General features: G+C 35.4%; 21 pseudogenes; all 21 read right to left on the bottom strand.

Moving 5' to 3' along the window:
• Positions 1–394: 394 nt before the first annotated feature.
• On the bottom strand, positions 395–515 carry LOC145646191 (5S ribosomal RNA; annotated as a pseudogene).
• A 604-nt stretch (positions 516–1,119) lies between these two features.
• LOC145646138 (5S ribosomal RNA) lies at positions 1,120–1,240 on the bottom strand (annotated as a pseudogene).
• Positions 1,241–1,812: 572 nt separating this feature from the next.
• On the bottom strand, positions 1,813–1,933 carry LOC145646190 (5S ribosomal RNA; annotated as a pseudogene).
• Positions 1,934–2,175: 242 nt separating this feature from the next.
• On the bottom strand, positions 2,176–2,296 carry LOC145646137 (5S ribosomal RNA; annotated as a pseudogene).
• A 1,155-nt stretch (positions 2,297–3,451) lies between these two features.
• On the bottom strand, positions 3,452–3,572 carry LOC145646136 (5S ribosomal RNA; annotated as a pseudogene).
• A 794-nt stretch (positions 3,573–4,366) lies between these two features.
• Positions 4,367–4,487, bottom strand: LOC145646189 (5S ribosomal RNA; annotated as a pseudogene).
• A 604-nt stretch (positions 4,488–5,091) lies between these two features.
• On the bottom strand, positions 5,092–5,212 carry LOC145646135 (5S ribosomal RNA; annotated as a pseudogene).
• Positions 5,213–6,509: 1,297 nt separating this feature from the next.
• On the bottom strand, positions 6,510–6,630 carry LOC145646134 (5S ribosomal RNA; annotated as a pseudogene).
• Positions 6,631–7,202: 572 nt separating this feature from the next.
• Positions 7,203–7,323, bottom strand: LOC145646188 (5S ribosomal RNA; annotated as a pseudogene).
• Positions 7,324–7,565: 242 nt separating this feature from the next.
• Positions 7,566–7,686, bottom strand: LOC145646068 (5S ribosomal RNA; annotated as a pseudogene).
• Positions 7,687–7,927: 241 nt separating this feature from the next.
• LOC145646133 (5S ribosomal RNA) lies at positions 7,928–8,048 on the bottom strand (annotated as a pseudogene).
• Positions 8,049–8,620: 572 nt separating this feature from the next.
• On the bottom strand, positions 8,621–8,741 carry LOC145646187 (5S ribosomal RNA; annotated as a pseudogene).
• Positions 8,742–8,983: 242 nt separating this feature from the next.
• LOC145646067 (5S ribosomal RNA) lies at positions 8,984–9,104 on the bottom strand (annotated as a pseudogene).
• A 241-nt stretch (positions 9,105–9,345) lies between these two features.
• Positions 9,346–9,466, bottom strand: LOC145646132 (5S ribosomal RNA; annotated as a pseudogene).
• A 1,155-nt stretch (positions 9,467–10,621) lies between these two features.
• LOC145646131 (5S ribosomal RNA) lies at positions 10,622–10,742 on the bottom strand (annotated as a pseudogene).
• A 1,156-nt stretch (positions 10,743–11,898) lies between these two features.
• LOC145646130 (5S ribosomal RNA) lies at positions 11,899–12,019 on the bottom strand (annotated as a pseudogene).
• A 1,155-nt stretch (positions 12,020–13,174) lies between these two features.
• On the bottom strand, positions 13,175–13,295 carry LOC145646129 (5S ribosomal RNA; annotated as a pseudogene).
• A 794-nt stretch (positions 13,296–14,089) lies between these two features.
• LOC145646186 (5S ribosomal RNA) lies at positions 14,090–14,210 on the bottom strand (annotated as a pseudogene).
• A 242-nt stretch (positions 14,211–14,452) lies between these two features.
• On the bottom strand, positions 14,453–14,573 carry LOC145646066 (5S ribosomal RNA; annotated as a pseudogene).
• A 241-nt stretch (positions 14,574–14,814) lies between these two features.
• LOC145646127 (5S ribosomal RNA) lies at positions 14,815–14,935 on the bottom strand (annotated as a pseudogene).
• Positions 14,936–15,729: 794 nt separating this feature from the next.
• Positions 15,730–15,850, bottom strand: LOC145646185 (5S ribosomal RNA; annotated as a pseudogene).
• Positions 15,851–17,916: the final 2,066 nt, after the last annotated feature.

The following is a 17,916-nucleotide window of genomic DNA, read 5'->3' as shown; positions in this document are numbered from 1 at the left end:
ATTAATCACTGCACTTCACATTCAAGCATGTCAGTTGGAGAGTAAATTAAAGTGATGCAATAAAAACTTACAGCATCTGCTATTCCCAGGTGCTAACAGATAGTTTGATTTAATTATTCACTGCACTTCAAATTTGAGCTTGATAGCTTGAACATAAATTTAAGGGATGCAATAAAATCTTACAGCACCTGCTATTCCCTGGTACTAATAGATTTCTATTTAATCTGTACACTTCACTTACAAGCATGTCAGTTGCATATTAAATTAAAGTGATGCAAGAAAAACTTACAGCATCTGCTATTCCCAGGTGCTAACAGATAGTTTTTTTTTATTAATCACTGCACTTCACATTTGAGAATGTCAGCTTGAAAGTAAATTAAAGTGATGCAAGAAAAGCTTACAGCACATGGTATTCCTAGGTAGGGTCCCACTTCAGTACTATCCAGACACAAACTTGCTTAGCTTCCAAGTTCAGATGAGATTGGAGGCGTGCTGAAGCTGGTATGGCCGTAAACCTTAAACACTTACTCAAATTGCCTAATCATAGAAAATATGATCAAAGACCAATCTGACATTTTTTTTTATTAATCCCTGCACTTGACATTCTAGAATGTTATCTTGAAAGTAAATTAAAATGATGCAATAAAAACTTACAACATCTGGTATTCGGAGGCACTAACAGACAGTTTTTTTATTAATCACTGCACTTCACATTTGAGAATGTCAGCTTGAAAGTAAATTAAAGTGATGCAAGAAAAGCTTACAGCACATGGTATTCCTAGGTAGGGTCCCACCTCAGTACTATCCAGGCACAAACTTGCTTAGCTTCCAAGTTCAGATGAGATTGGAGGCGTGCTGAAGCTGGTATGGACATAAACCTTAAACACTTACTCAAATTGCATAATCATAGAAAATATGATCAAAGACCAATCTGACATTTTTTTTATTAATCCCTGCACTTGACATTCTAGAATGTTATCTTGAAAGTAAATTAAAATGATGCAATAAAAGCTTACAACATCTGGTATTCGGAGGCACTAACAGACAGTTTTTTTATTAATCACTGCACTTCACATTTGAGAATGTCAGCTTGAAAGTAAATTAAAGTGATGCAAGAAAAGCTTACAGCACATGGTATTCCTAGGTAGGGTCCCACCTCAGTACTATCCAGGCACAAACTTGCTTAGCTTCCAAGTTCAGATGAGATTGGAGGCGTGCTGAAGCTGGTATGGACGTAAACCTTACACACTTACTCAAATTGCATAATCATAGAAAATATGATCAAAGACCAATCTGACATTTTTTTTTATTAATCCCTGCACTTGACATTCTAGAATGTTATCTTGAAAGTAAATTAAAATGATGCAATAAAAGCTTACAACATCTGGTATTCGGAGGCACTAACAGACAGTTTTTTTATTAATCACTGCACTTCACATTCAAGCATGTCAGTTGGAGAGTAAATTAAAGTGATGCAATAAAAACTTACAGCATCTGCTATTCCCAGGTGCTAACAGATAGTTTGATTTAATTATTCACTGCACTTCAAATTTGAGCTTGATAGCTTGAACATAAATTTAAGGGATGCAATAAAATCTTACAGCACCTGCTATTCCCTGGTACTAATAGATTTCTATTTAATCTGTACACTTCACTTACAAGCATGTCAGTTGCATATTAAATTAAAGTGATGCAAGAAAAACTTACAGCATCTGCTATTCCCAGGTGCTAACAGATAGTTTTTTTTTATTAATCACTGCACTTCACATTTGAGAATGTCAGCTTGAAAGTAAATTAAAGTGATGCAAGAAAAGCTTACAGCACATGGTATTCCTAGGTAGGGTCCCACTTCAGTACTATCCAGACACAAACTTGCTTAGCTTCCAAGTTCAGATGAGATTGGAGGCGTGCTGAAGCTGGTATGGCCGTAAACCTTAAACACTTACTCAAATTGCCTAATCATAGAAAATATGATCAAAGACCAATCTGACATTTTTTTTTATTAATCCCTGCACTTGACATTCTAGAATGTTATCTTGAAAGTAAATTAAAATGATGCAATAAAAGCTTACAACATCTGGTATTCGGAGGCACTAACAGACAGTTTTTTTATTAATCACTGCACTTCACATTTGAGAATGTCAGCTTGAAAGTAAATTAAAGTGATGCAAGAAAAGCTTACAGCACATGGTATTCCTAGGTAGGGTCCCACCTCAGTACTATCCAGGCACAAACTTGCTTAGCTTCCAAGTTCAGATGAGATTGGAGGCGTGCTGAAGCTGGTATGGACGTAAACCTTACACACTTACTCAAATTGCATAATCATAGAAAATATGATCAAAGACCAATCTGACATTTTTTTTTATTAATCCCTGCACTTGACATTCTAGAATGTTATCTTGAAAGTAAATTAAAATGATGCAATAAAAGCTTACAACATCTGGTATTCGGAGGCACTAACAGACAGTTTTTTTATTAATCACTGCACTTCACATTCAAGCATGTCAGTTGGAGAGTAAATTAAAGTGATGCAATAAAAACTTACAGCATCTGCTATTCCCAGGTGCTAACAGATAGTTTGATTTAATTATTGAATGCACTTCAAATTTGAGCTTGATAGCTTGAACATAAATTTAAGGGATGCAATAAAATCTTACAGCACCTGCTATTCCCTGGTACTAATAGATTTCTATTTAATCTGTACACTTCACTTACAAGCATGTCAGTTGCATATTAAATTAAAGTGATGCAAGAAAAACTTACAGCATCTGCTATTCCCAGGTGCTAACAGATAGGTTTTTTTAATTAATCACTGCACTTCACATCCTAGCATGTCATCTTGAAAGCAAATTAAAGTGATGCAAGAGAAGCTTACAGCATCTCATAGTCCAAGGTGCTAAAAGATAGTTTTTTGATGAATCACTGCACTTCACATTCAGGCATGTGAGTTGGAGAGTAAATGAAAGTGATGCAAAAAAAACTTACTGCACCTGCTATTCACAGGTGCTAACAGATAGTTTTTTTTATTAATCACTGCACTTCACATTTGAGAATGTCAGCTTGAAAGTAAATTAAAGTGATGCAAGAAAAGCTTACAGCACATGGTATTCCTAGGTAGGGTCCCACCTCAGTACTATCCAGGCACAAACTTGCTTAGCTTCCAAGTTCAGATGAGATTGGAGGCGTGCTGAAGCTGGTATGGACATAAACCTTAAACACTTACTCAAATTGCATAATCATAGAAAATATGATCAAAGACCAATCTGACATTTTTTTTATTAATCCCTGCACTTGACATTCTAGAATGTTATCTTGAAAGTAAATTAAAATGATGCAATAAAAGCTTACAACATCTGGTATTCGGAGGCACTAACAGACAGTTTTTTTATTAATCACTGCACTTCACATTTGAGAATGTCAGCTTGAAAGTAAATTAAAGTGATGCAAGAAAAGCTTACAGCACATGGTATTCCTAGGTAGGGTCCCACCTCAGTACTATCCAGGCACAAACTTGCTTAGCTTCCAAGTTCAGATGAGATTGGAGGCGTGCTGAAGCTGGTATGGACGTAAACCTTACACACTTACTCAAATTGCATAATCATAGAAAATATGATCAAAGACCAATCTGACATTTTTTTTTATTAATCCCTGCACTTGACATTCTAGAATGTTATCTTGAAAGTAAATTAAAATGATGCAATAAAAGCTTACAACATCTGGTATTCGGAGGCACTAACAGACAGTTTTTTTATTAATCACTGCACTTCACATTCAAGCATGTCAGTTGGAGAGTAAATTAAAGTGATGCAATAAAAACTTACAGCATCTGCTATTCCCAGGTGCTAACAGATAGTTTGATTTAATTATTCACTGCACTTCAAATTTGAGCTTGATAGCTTGAACATAAATTTAAGGGATGCAATAAAATCTTACAGCACCTGCTATTCCCTGGTACTAATAGATTTCTATTTAATCTGTACACTTCACTTACAAGCATGTCAGTTGCATATTAAATTAAAGTGATGCAAGAAAAACTTACAGCATCTGCTATTCCCAGGTGCTAACAGATAGGTTTTTTTAATTAATCACTGCACTTCACATCCTAGCATGTCATCTTGAAAGTAAATTAAAGTGATGCAAGAGAAGCTTACAGCATCTCATAGTCCAAGGTGCTAAAAGATAGTTTTTTGATGAATCACTGCACTTCACATTCAGGCATGTGAGTTGGAGAGTAAATGAAAGTGATGCAAAAAAAACTTACAGCACCTGCTATTCCCAGGTGCTAACAGATAGTTTTTTTTTATTAATCACTGCACTTCACATTTGAGAATGTCAGCTTGAAAGTAAATTAAAGTGATGCAAGAAAAGCTTACAGCACATGGTATTCCTAGGTAGGGTCCCACTTCAGTACTATCCAGACACAAACTTGCTTAGCTTCCAAGTTCAGATGAGATTGGAGGCGTGCTGAAGCTGGTATGGCCGTAAACCTTAAGCACTTACTCAAATTGCCTAATCATAGAAAATATGATCAAAGAACAATCTGACATTTTTTTTTATTAATCCCTGCACTTGACATTCTAGAATGTTATCTTGAAAGTAAATTAAAATGATGCAATAAAAGCTTACAACATCTGGTATTCGGAGGCACTAACAGACAGTTTTTTTATTAATCACTGCACTTCACATTTGAGAATGTCAGCTTGAAAGTAAATTAAAGTGATGCAAGAAAAGCTTACAGCACATGGTATTCCTAGGTAGGGTCCCACCTCAGTACTATCCAGGCACAAACTTGCTTAGCTTCCAAGTTCAGATGAGATTGGAGGCGTGCTGAAGTTTGTATGGACATAAACCTTAAACACTTACTCAAATTGCATAATCATAGAAAATATGATCAAAGACCAATCTGACATTTTTTTTATTAATCCCTGCACTTGACATTCTAGAATGTTATCTTGAAAGTAAATTAAAATGATGCAATAAAAGCTTACAACATCTGGTATTCGGAGGCACTAACAGACAGTTTTTTTATTAATCACTGCACTTCACATTTGAGAATGTCAGCTTGAAAGTAAATTAAAGTGATGCAAGAAAAGCTTACAGCACATGGTATTCCTAGGTAGGGTCCCACCTCAGTACTATCCAGGCACAAACTTGCTTAGCTTCCAAGTTCAGATGAGATTGGAGGCGTGCTGAAGCTGGTATGGACGTAAACCTTACACACTTACTCAAATTGCATAATCATAGAAAATATGATCAAAGACCAATCTGACATTTTTTTTTATTAATCCCTGCACTTGACATTCTAGAATGTTATCTTGAAAGTAAATTAAAATGATGCAATAAAAGCTTACAACATCTGGTATTCGGAGGCACTAACAGACAGTTTTTTTATTAATCACTGCACTTCACATTCAAGCATGTCAGTTGGAGAGTAAATTAAAGTGATGCAATAAAAACTTACAGCATCTGCTATTCCCAGGTGCTAACAGATAGTTTGATTTAATTATTGACTGCACTTCAAATTTGAGCTTGATAGCTTGAACATAAATTTAAGGGATGCAATAAAATCTTACAGCACCTGCTATTCCCTGGTACTAATAGATTTCTATTTAATCTGTACACTTCACTTACAAGCATGTCAGTTGCATATTAAATTAAAGTGATGCAAGAAAAACTTACAGCATCTGCTATTCCCAGGTGCTAACAGATAGTTTTTTTTTATTAATCACTGCACTTCACATTTGAGAATGTCAGCTTGAAAGTAAATTAAAGTGATGCAAGAAAAGCTTACAGCACATGGTATTCCTAGGTAGGGTCCCACTTCAATACTATCCAGACACAAACTTGCTTAGCTTCCAAGTTCAGATGAGATTGGAGGCGTGCTGAAGCTGGTATGGCCGTAAACCTTAAACACTTACTCAAATTGCCTAATCATAGAAAATATGATCAAAGACCAATCTGACATTTTTTTTTATTAATCCCTGCACTTGACATTCTAGAATGTTATCTTGAAAGTAAATTAAAATGATGCAATAAAAGCTTACAACATCTGGTATTCGGAGGCACTAACAGACAGTTTTTTTATTAATCACTGCACTTCACATTTGAGAATGTCAGCTTGAAAGTAAATTAAAGTGATGCAAGAAAAGCTTACAGCACATGGTATTCCTAGGTAGGGTCCCACCTCAGTACTATCCAGGCACAAACTTGCTTAGCTTCCAAGTTCAGATGAGATTGGAGGCGTGCTGAAGTTTGTATGGACATAAACCTTAAACACTTACTCAAATTGCATAATCATAGAAAATATGATCAAAGACCAATCTGACATTTTTTTTATTAATCCCTGCACTTGACATTCTAGAATGTTATCTTGAAAGTAAATTAAAATGATGCAATAAAAGCTTACAACATCTGGTATTCGGAGGCACTAACAGACAGTTTTTTTATTAATCACTGCACTTCACATTTGAGAATGTCAGCTTGAAAGTAAATTAAAGTGATGCAAGAAAAGCTTACAGCACATGGTATTCCTAGGTAGGGTCCCACCTCAGTACTATCCAGGCACAAACTTGCTTAGCTTCCAAGTTCAGATGAGATTGGAGGCGTGCTGAAGCTGGTATGGACGTAAACCTTACACACTTACTCAAATTGCATAATCATAGAAAATATGATCAAAGACCAATCTGACATTTTTTTTTATTAATCCCTGCACTTGACATTCTAGAATGTTATCTTGAAAGTAAATTAAAATGATGCAATAAAAGCTTACAACATCTGGTATTCGGAGGCACTAACAGACAGTTTTTTTATTAATCACTGCACTTCACATTCAAGCATGTCAGTTGGAGAGTAAATTAAAGTGATGCAATAAAAACTTACAGCATCTGCTATTCCCAGGTGCTAACAGATAGTTTGATTTAATTATTGACTGCACTTCAAATTTGAGCTTGATAGCTTGAACATAAATTTAAGGGATGCAATAAAATCTTACAGCACCTGCTATTCCCTGGTACTAATAGATTTCTATTTAATCTGTACACTTCACTTACAAGCATGTCAGTTGCATATTAAATTAAAGTGATGCAAGAAAAACTTACAGCATCTGCTATTCCCAGGTGCTAACAGATAGTTTTTTTTTATTAATCACTGCACTTCACATTTGAGAATGTCAGCTTGAAAGTAAATTAAAGTGATGCAAGAAAAGCTTACAGCACATGGTATTCCTAGGTAGGGTCCCACTTCAGTACTATCCAGACACAAACTTGCTTAGCTTCCAAGTTCAGATGAGATTGGAGGCGTGCTGAAGCTGGTATGGCCGTAAACCTTAAACACTTACTCAAATTGCCTAATCATAGAAAATATGATCAAAGACCAATCTGACATTTTTTTTTATTAATCCCTGCACTTGACATTCTAGAATGTTATCTTGAAAGTAAATTAAAATGATGCAATAAAAGCTTACAACATCTGGTATTCGGAGGCACTAACAGACAGTTTTTTTATTAATCACTGCACTTCACATTTGAGAATGTCAGCTTGAAAGTAAATTAAAGTGATGCAAGAAAAGCTTACAGCACATGGTATTCCTAGGTAGGGTCCCACCTCAGTACTATCCAGGCACAAACTTGCTTAGCTTCCAAGTTCAGATGAGATTGGAGGCGTGCTGAAGTTGGTATGGACATAAACCTTAAACACTTACTCAAATTGCATAATCATAGAAAATATGATCAAAGACCAATCTGACATTTTTTTTATTAATCCCTGCACTTGACATTCTAGAATGTTATCTTGAAAGTAAATTAAAATGATGCAATAAAAGCTTACAACATCTGGTATTCGGAGGCACTAACAGACAGTTTTTTTATTAATCACTGCACTTCACATTTGAGAATGTCAGCTTGAAAGTAAATTAAAGTGATGCAAGAAAAGCTTACAGCACATGGTATTCCTAGGTAGGGTCCCACCTCAGTACTATCCAGGCACAAACTTGCTTAGCTTCCAAGTTCAGATGAGATTGGAGGCGTGCTGAAGCTGGTATGGACGTAAACCTTACACACTTACTCAAATTGCATAATCATAGAAAATATGATCAAAGACCAATCTGACATTTTTTTTTATTAATCCCTGCACTTGACATTCTAGAATGTTATCTTGAAAGTAAATTAAAATGATGCAATAAAAGCTTACAACATCTGGTATTCGGAGGCACTAACAGACAGTTTTTTTATTAATCACTGCACTTCACATTCAAGCATGTCAGTTGGAGAGTAAATTAAAGTGATGCAATAAAAACTTACAGCATCTGCTATTCCCAGGTGCTAACAGATAGTTTGATTTAATTATTGACTGCACTTCAAATTTGAGCTTGATAGCTTGAACATAAATTTAAGGGATGCAATAAAATCTTACAGCACCTGCTATTCCCTGGTACTAATAGATTTCTATTTAATCTGTACACTTCACTTACAAGCATGTCAGTTGCATATTAAATTAAAGTGATGCAAGAAAAACTTACAGCATCTGCTATTCCCAGGTGCTAACAGATAGTTTTTTTTTATTAATCACTGCACTTCACATTTGAGAATGTCAGCTTGAAAGTAAATTAAAGTGATGCAAGAAAAGCTTACAGCACATGGTATTCCTAGGTAGGGTCCCACTTCAGTACTATCCAGACACAAACTTGCTTAGCTTCCAAGTTCAGATGAGATTGGAGGCGTGCTGAAGCTGGTATGGCCGTAAACCTTAAACACTTACTCAAATTGCCTAATCATAGAAAATATGATCAAAGACCAATCTGACATTTTTTTTTATTAATCCCTGCACTTGACATTCTAGAATGTTATCTTGAAAGTAAATTAAAATGATGCAATAAAAGCTTACAACATCTGGTATTCGGAGGCACTAACAGACAGTTTTTTTATTAATCACTGCACTTCACATTTGAGAATGTCAGCTTGAAAGTAAATTAAAGTGATGCAAGAAAAGCTTACAGCACATGGTATTCCTAGGTAGGGTCCCACCTCAGTACTATCCAGGCACAAACTTGCTTAGCTTCCAAGTTCAGATGAGATTGGAGGCGTGCTGAAGTTGGTATGGACATAAACCTTAAACACTTACTCAAATTGCATAATCATAGAAAATATGATCAAAGACCAATCTGACATTTTTTTTATTAATCCCTGCACTTGACATTCTAGAATGTTATCTTGAAAGTAAATTAAAATGATGCAATAAAAGCTTACAACATCTGGTATTCGGAGGCACTAACAGACAGTTTTTTTATTAATCACTGCACTTCACATTTGAGAATGTCAGCTTGAAAGTAAATTAAAGTGATGCAAGAAAAGCTTACAGCACATGGTATTCCTAGGTAGGGTCCCACCTCAGTACTATCCAGGCACAAACTTGCTTAGCTTCCAAGTTCAGATGAGATTGGAGGCGTGCTGAAGCTGGTATGGACGTAAACCTTACACACTTACTCAAATTGCATAATCATAGAAAATATGATCAAAGACCAATCTGACATTTTTTTTTATTAATCCCTGCACTTGACATTCTAGAATGTTATCTTGAAAGTAAATTAAAATGATGCAATAAAAGCTTACAACATCTGGTATTCGGAGGCACTAACAGACAGTTTTTTTATTAATCACTGCACTTCACATTCAAGCATGTCAGTTGGAGAGTAAATTAAAGTGATGCAATAAAAACTTACAGCATCTGCTATTCCCAGGTGCTAACAGATAGTTTGATTTAATTATTGACTGCACTTCAAATTTGAGCTTGATAGCTTGAACATAAATTTAAGGGATGCAATAAAATCTTACAGCACCTGCTATTCCCTGGTACTAATAGATTTCTATTTAATCTGTACACTTCACTTACAAGCATGTCAGTTGCATATTAAATTAAAGTGATGCAAGAAAAACTTACAGCATCTGCTATTCCCAGGTGCTAACAGATAGGTTTTTTTAATTAATCACTGCACTTCACATCCTAGCATGTCATCTTGAAAGCAAATTAAAGTGATGCAAGAGAAGCTTACAGCATCTCATAGTCCAAGGTGCTAAAAGACAGTTTTTTGATGAATCACTGCACTTCACATTCAGGCATGTGAGTTGGAGAGTAAATGAAAGTGATGCAAAAAAAACTTACTGCACCTGCTATTCACAGGTGCTAACAGATAGTTTTTTTTATTAATCACTGCACTTCACATTTGAGAATGTCAGCTTGAAAGTAAATTAAAGTGATGCAAGAAAAGCTTACAGCACATGGTATTCCTAGGTAGGGTCCCACCTCAGTACTATCCAGGCACAAACTTGCTTAGCTTCCAAGTTCAGATGAGATTGGAGGCGTGCTGAAGCTGGTATGGACATAAACCTTAAACACTTACTCAAATTGCATAATCATAGAAAATATGATCAAAGACCAATCTGACATTTTTTTTATTAATCCCTGCACTTGACATTCTAGAATGTTATCTTGAAAGTAAATTAAAATGATGCAATAAAAGCTTACAACATCTGGTATTCGGAGGCACTAACAGACAGTTTTTTTATTAATCACTGCACTTCACATTTGAGAATGTCAGCTTGAAAGTAAATTAAAGTGATGCAAGAAAAGCTTACAGCACATGGTATTCCTAGGTAGGGTCCCACCTCAGTACTATCCAGGCACAAACTTGCTTAGCTTCCAAGTTCAGATGAGATTGGAGGCGTGCTGAAGCTGGTATGGACGTAAACCTTACACACTTACTCAAATTGCATAATCATAGAAAATATGATCAAAGACCAATCTGACATTTTTTTTTATTAATCCCTGCACTTGACATTCTAGAATGTTATCTTGAAAGTAAATTAAAATGATGCAATAAAAGCTTACAACATCTGGTATTCGGAGGCACTAACAGACAGTTTTTTTATTAATCACTGCACTTCACATTCAAGCATGTCAGTTGGAGAGTAAATTAAAGTGATGCAATAAAAACTTACAGCATCTGCTATTCCCAGGTGCTAACAGATAGTTTGATTTAATTATTCACTGCACTTCAAATTTGAGCTTGATAGCTTGAACATAAATTTAAGGGATGCAATAAAATCTTACAGCACCTGCTATTCCCTGGTACTAATAGATTTCTATTTAATCTGTACACTTCACTTACAAGCATGTCAGTTGCATATTAAATTAAAGTGATGCAAGAAAAACTTACAGCATCTGCTATTCCCAGGTGCTAACAGAAAGGTTTTTTTAATTAATCACTGCACTTCACATCCTAGCATGTCATCTTGAAAGTAAATTAAAGTGATGCAAGAGAAGCTTACAGCATCTCATAGTCCAAGGTGCTAAAAGATAGTTTTTTGATGAATCACTGCACTTCACATTCAGGCATGTGAGTTGGAGAGTAAATGAAAGTGATGCAAAAAAAACTTACAGCACCTGCTATTCCCAGGTGCTAACAGATAGTTTTTTTTTATTAATCACTGCACTTCACATTTGAGAATGTCAGCTTGAAAGTAAATTAAAGTGATGCAAGAAAAGCTTACAGCACATGGTATTCCTAGGTAGGGTCCCACCTCAGTACTATCCAGGCACAAACTTGCTTAGCTTCCAAGTTCCGATGAGATTGGAGGCGTGCTGAAGCTGGTATGGACATAAACCTTAAACACTTACTCAAATTGCATAATCATAGAAAATATGATCAAAGACCAATCTGACATTTTTTTTATTAATCCCTGCACTTGACATTCTAGAATGTTATCTTGAAAGTAAATTAAAATGATGCAATAAAAGCTTACAACATCTGGTATTCGGAGGCACTAACAGACAGTTTTTTTATTAATCACTGCACTTCACATTTGAGAATGTCAGCATGAAAGTAAATTAAAGTGATGCAAGAAAAGCTTACAGCACATGGTATTCCTAGGTAGGGTCCCACCTCAGTACTATCCAGGCACAAACTTGCTTAGCTTCCAAGTTCAGATGAGATTGGAGGCGTGCTGAAGCTGGTATGGACGTAAACCTTACACACTTACTCAAATTGCATAATCATAGAAAATATGATCAAAGACCAATCTGACATTTTTTTTTATTAATCCCTGCACTTGACATTCTAGAATGTTATCTTGAAAGTAAATTAAAATGATGCAATAAAAGCTTACAACATCTGGTATTCGGAGGCACTAACAGACAGTTTTTTTATTAATCACTGCACTTCACATTCAAGCATGTCAGTTGGAGAGTAAATTAAAGTGATGCAATAAAAACTTACAGCATCTGCTATTCCCAGGTGCTAACAGATAGTTTGATTTAATTATTCACTGCACTTCAAATTTGAGCTTGATAGCTTGAACATAAATTTAAGGGATGCAATAAAATCTTACAGCACCTGCTATTCCCTGGTACTAATAGATTTCTATTTAATCTGTACACTTCACTTACAAGCATGTCAGTTGCATATTAAATTAAAGTGATGCAAGAAAAACTTACAGCATCTGCTATTCCCAGGTGCTAACAGATAGGTTTTTTTAATTAATCACTGCACTTCACATCCTAGCATGTCATCTTGAAAGTAAATTAAAGTGATGCAAGAGAAGCTTACAGCATCTCATAGTCCAAGGTGCTAAAAGATAGTTTTTTGATGAATCACTGCACTTCACATTCAGGCATGTGAGTTGGAGAGTAAATGAAAGTGATGCAAAAAAAACTTACAGCACCTGCTATTCCCAGGTGCTAACAGATAGTTTTTTTTATTAATCACTGCACTTCACATTTGAGAATGTCAGCTTGAAAGTAAATTAAAGTGATGCAAGAAAAGCTTACAGCACATGGTATTCCTAGGTAGGGTCCCACCTCAGTACTATCCAGGCACAAACTTGCTTAGCTTCCAAGTTCAGATGAGATTGGAGGCGTGCTGAAGCTGGTATGGACATAAACCTTAAACACTTACTCAAATTGCATAATCATAGAAAATATGATCAAAGACCAATCTGACATTTTTTTTATTAATCCCTGCACTTGACATTCTAGAATGTTATCTTGAAAGTAAATTAAAATGATGCAATAAAAGCTTACAACATCTGGTATTCGGAGGCACTAACAGACAGTTTTTTTATTAATCACTGCACTTCACATTTGAGAATGTCAGCATGAAAGTAAATTAAAGTGATGCAAGAAAAGCTTACAGCACATGGTATTCCTAGGTAGGGTCCCACCTCAGTACTATCCAGGCACAAACTTGCTTAGCTTCCAAGTTCAGATGAGATTGGAGGCGTGCTGAAGCTGGTATGGACGTAAACCTTACACACTTACTCAAATTGCATAATCATAGAAAATATGATCAAAGACCAATCTGACATTTTTTTTTATTAATCCCTGCACTTGACATTCTAGAATGTTATCTTGAAAGTAAATTAAAATGATGCAATAAAAGCTTACAACATCTGGTATTCGGAGGCACTAACAGACAGTTTTTTTATTAATCACTGCACTTCACATTCAAGCATGTCAGTTGGAGAGTAAATTAAAGTGATGCAATAAAAACTTACAGCATCTGCTATTCCCAGGTGCTAACAGATAGTTTGATTTAATTATTCACTGCACTTCAAATTTGAGCTTGATAGCTTGAACATAAATTTAAGGGATGCAATAAAATCTTACAGCACCTGCTATTCCCTGGTACTAATAGATTTCTATTTAATCTGTACACTTCACTTACAAGCATGTCAGTTGCATATTAAATTAAAGTGATGCAAGAAAAACTTACAGCATCTGCTATTCCCAGGTGCTAACAGATAGGTTTTTTTAATTAATCACTGCACTTCACATCCTAGCATGTCATCTTGAAAGTAAATTAAAGTGATGCAAGAGAAGCTTACAGCATCTCATAGTCCAAGGTGCTAAAAGATAGTTTTTTGATGAATCACTGCACTTCACATTCAGGCATGTGAGTTGGAGAGTAAATGAAAGTGATGCAAAAAAAACTTACAGCACCTGCTATTCCCAGGTGCTAACAGATAGTTTTTTTTTATTAATCACTGCACTTCACATTTGAGAATGTCAGCTTGAAAGTAAATTAAAGTGATGCAAGAAAAGCTTACAGCACATGGTATTCCTAGGTAGGGTCCCACTTCAGTACTATCCAGACACAAACTTGCTTAGCTTCCAAGTTCAGATGAGATTGGAGGCGTGCTGAAGCTGGTATGGCCGTAAACCTTAAACACTTACTCAAATTGCCTAATCATAGAAAATATGATCAAAGAACAATCTGACATTTTTTTTTATTAATCCCTGCACTTGACATTCTAGAATGTTATCTTGAAAGTAAATTAAAATGATGCAATAAAAGCTTACAACATCTGGTATTCGGAGGCACTAACAGACAGTTTTTTTATTAATCACTGCACTTCACATTTGAGAATGTCAGCTTGAAAGTAAATTAAAGTGATGCAAGAAAAGCTTACAGCACATGGTATTCCTAGGTAGGGTCCCACCTCAGTACTATCCAGGCACAAACTTGCTTAGCTTCCAAGTTCAGATGAGATTGGAGGCGTGCTGAAGTTGGTATGGACATAAACCTTAAACACTTACTCAAATTGCATAATCATAGAAAATATGATCAAAGACCAATCTGACATTTTTTTTATTAATCCCTGCACTTGACATTCTAGAATGTTATCTTGAAAGTAAATTAAAATGATGCAATAAAAGCTTACAACATCTGGTATTCGGAGGCACTAACAGACAGTTTTTTTATTAATCACTGCACTTCACATTTGAGAATGTCAGCTTGAAAGTAAATTAAAGTGATGCAAGAAAAGCTTACAGCACATGGTATTCCTAGGTAGGGTCCCACCTCAGTACTATCCAGGCACAAACTTGCTTAGCTTCCAAGTTCAGATGAGATTGGAGGCGTGCTGAAGCTGGTATGGACGTAAACCTTACACACTTACTCAAATTGCATAATCATAGAAAATATGATCAAAGACCAATCTGACATTTTTTTTTATTAATCCCTGCACTTGACATTCTAGAATGTTATCTTGAAAGTAAATTAAAATGATGCAATAAAAGCTTACAACATCTGGTATTCGGAGGCACTAACAGACAGTTTTTTTATTAATCACTGCACTTCACATTCAAGCATGTCAGTTGGAGAGTAAATTAAAGTGATGCAATAAAAACTTACAGCATCTGCTATTCCCAGGTGCTAACAGATAGTTTGATTTAATTATTCACTGCACTTCAAATTTGAGCTTGATAGCTTGAACATAAATTTAAGGGATGCAATAAAATCTTACAGCACCTGCTATTCCCTGGTACTAATAGATTTCTATTTAATCTGTACACTTCACTTACAAGCATGTCAGTTGCATATTAAATTAAAGTGATGCAAGAAAAACTTACAGCATCTGCTATTCCCAGGTGCTAACAGATAGGTTTTTTTAATTAATCACTGCACTTCACATCCTAGCATGTCATCTTGAAAGTAAATTAAAGTGATGCAAGAGAAGCTTACAGCATCTCATAGTCCAAGGTGCTAAAAGATAGTTTTTTGATGAATCACTGCACTTCACATTCAGGCATGTGAGTTGGAGAGTAAATGAAAGTGATGCAAAAAAAACTTACAGCACCTGCTATTCCCAGGTGCTAACAGATAGTTTTTTTTTATTAATCACTGCACTTCACATTTGAGAATGTCAGCTTGAAAGTAAATTAAAGTGATGCAAGAAAAGCTTACAGCACATGGTATTCCTAGGTAGGGTCCCACTTCAGTACTATCCAGACACAAACTTGCTTAGCTTCCAAGTTCAGATGAGATTGGAGGCGTGCTGAAGCTGGTATGGCCGTAAACCTTAAACACTTACTCAAATTGCCTAATCATAGAAAATATGATCAAAGAACAATCTGACATTTTTTTTTATTAATCCCTGCACTTGACATTCTAGAATGTTATCTTGAAAGTAAATTAAAATGATGCAATAAAAGCTTACAACATCTGGTATTCGGAGGCACTAACAGACAGTTTTTTTATTAATCACTGCACTTCACATTTGAGAATGTCAGCTTGAAAGTAAATTAAAGTGATGCAAGAAAAGCTTACAGCACATGGTATTCCTAGGTAGGGTCCCACCTCAGTACTATCCAGGCACAAACTTGCTTAGCTTCCAAGTTCAGATGAGATTGGAGGCGTGCTGAAGTTGGTATGGACAAAAACCTTAAACACTTACTCAAATTGCATAATCATAGAAAATATGATCAAAGACCAATCTGACATTTTTTTTATTAATCCCTGCACTTGACATTCTAGAATGTTATCTTGAAAGTAAATTAAAATGATGCAATAAAAGCTTACAACATCTGGTATTCGGAGGCACTAACAGACAGTTTTTTTATTAATCACTGCACTTCACATTTGAGAATGTCAGCTTGAAAGTAAATTAAAGTGATGCAAGAAAAGCTTACAGCACATGGTATTCCTAGGTAGGGTCCCACCTCAGTACTATACAGGCACAAACTTGCTTAGCTTCCAAGTTCAGATGAGATTGGAGGCGTGCTGAAGCTGGTATGGACGTAAACCTTACACACTTACTCAAATTGCATAATCATAGAAAATATGATCAAAGACCAATCTGACATTTTTTTTTATTAATCCCTGCACTTGACATTCTAGAATGTTATCTTGAAAGTAAATTAAAATGATGCAATAAAAGCTTACAACATCTGGTATTCGGAGGCACTAACAGACAGTTTTTTTATTAATCACTGCACTTCACATTCAAGCATGTCAGTTGGAGAGTAAATTAAAGTGATGCAATAAAAACTTACAGCATCTGCTATTCCCAGGTGCTAACAGATAGTTTGATTTAATTATTGACTGCACTTCAAATTTGAGCTTGATAGCTTGAACATAAATTTAAGGGATGCAATAAAATCTTACAGCACCTGCTATTCCCTGGTACTAATAGATTTCTATTTAATCTGTACACTTCACTTACAAGCATGTCAGTTGCATATTAAATTAAAGTGATGCAAGAAAAACTTACAGCATCTGCTATTCCCAGGTGCTAACAGATAGGTTTTTTTAATTAATCACTGCACTTCACATCCTAGCATGTCATCTTGAAAGTAAATTAAAGTGATGCAAGAGAAGCTTACAGCATCTCATAGTCCAAGGTGCTAAAAGATAGTTTTTTGATGAATCACTGCACTTCACATTCAGGCATGTGAGTTGGAGAGTAAATGAAAGTGATGCAAAAAAAACTTACAGCACCTGCTATTCCCAGTTGCTAACAGATAGTTTTTTTTATTAATCACTGCACTTCACATTTGAGAATGTCAGCTTGAAAGTAAATTAAAGTGATGCAATAAAAACTTACAGCATCTGCTATTCCCAGGTGCTAACAGATAGTTTGATTTAATTATTGACTGCACTTCAAATTTGAGCTTGATAGCTTGAACATAAATTTAAGGGATGCAATAAAATCTTACAGCACCTGCTATTCCCTGGTACTAATAGATTTCTATTTAATCTGTACACTTCACTTACAAGCATGTCAGTTGCATATTAAATTAAAGTGATGCAAGAAAAACTTACAGCATCTGCTATTCCCAGGTGCTAACAGATAGGTTTTTTTAATTAATCACTGCACTTCACATCCTAGCATGTCATCTTGAAAGCAAATTAAAGTGATGCAAGAGAAGCTTACAGCATCTCATAGTCCAAGGTGCTAAAAGATAGTTTTTTGATGAATCACTGCACTTCACATTCAGGCATGTGAGTTGGAGAGTAAATGAAAGTGATGCAAAAAAAACTTACTGCACCTGCTATTCACAGGTGCTAACAGATAGTTTTTTTTATTAATCACTGCACTTCACATTTGAGAATGTCAGCTTGAAAGTAAATTAAAGTGATGCAAG

This window comes from Electrophorus electricus, chromosome 13 (genome assembly GCF_041902795.1).
Source record: "Electrophorus electricus isolate QZ-2024a chromosome 13, ASM4190279v1, whole genome shotgun sequence".
In the NCBI taxonomy this organism is placed as follows: Eukaryota; Metazoa; Chordata; class Actinopteri; order Gymnotiformes; family Gymnotidae; genus Electrophorus; species Electrophorus electricus.
Note: the sequence above shows the minus strand (reverse complement) of the source record. Positions and strands in the feature narration are given on the sequence as shown.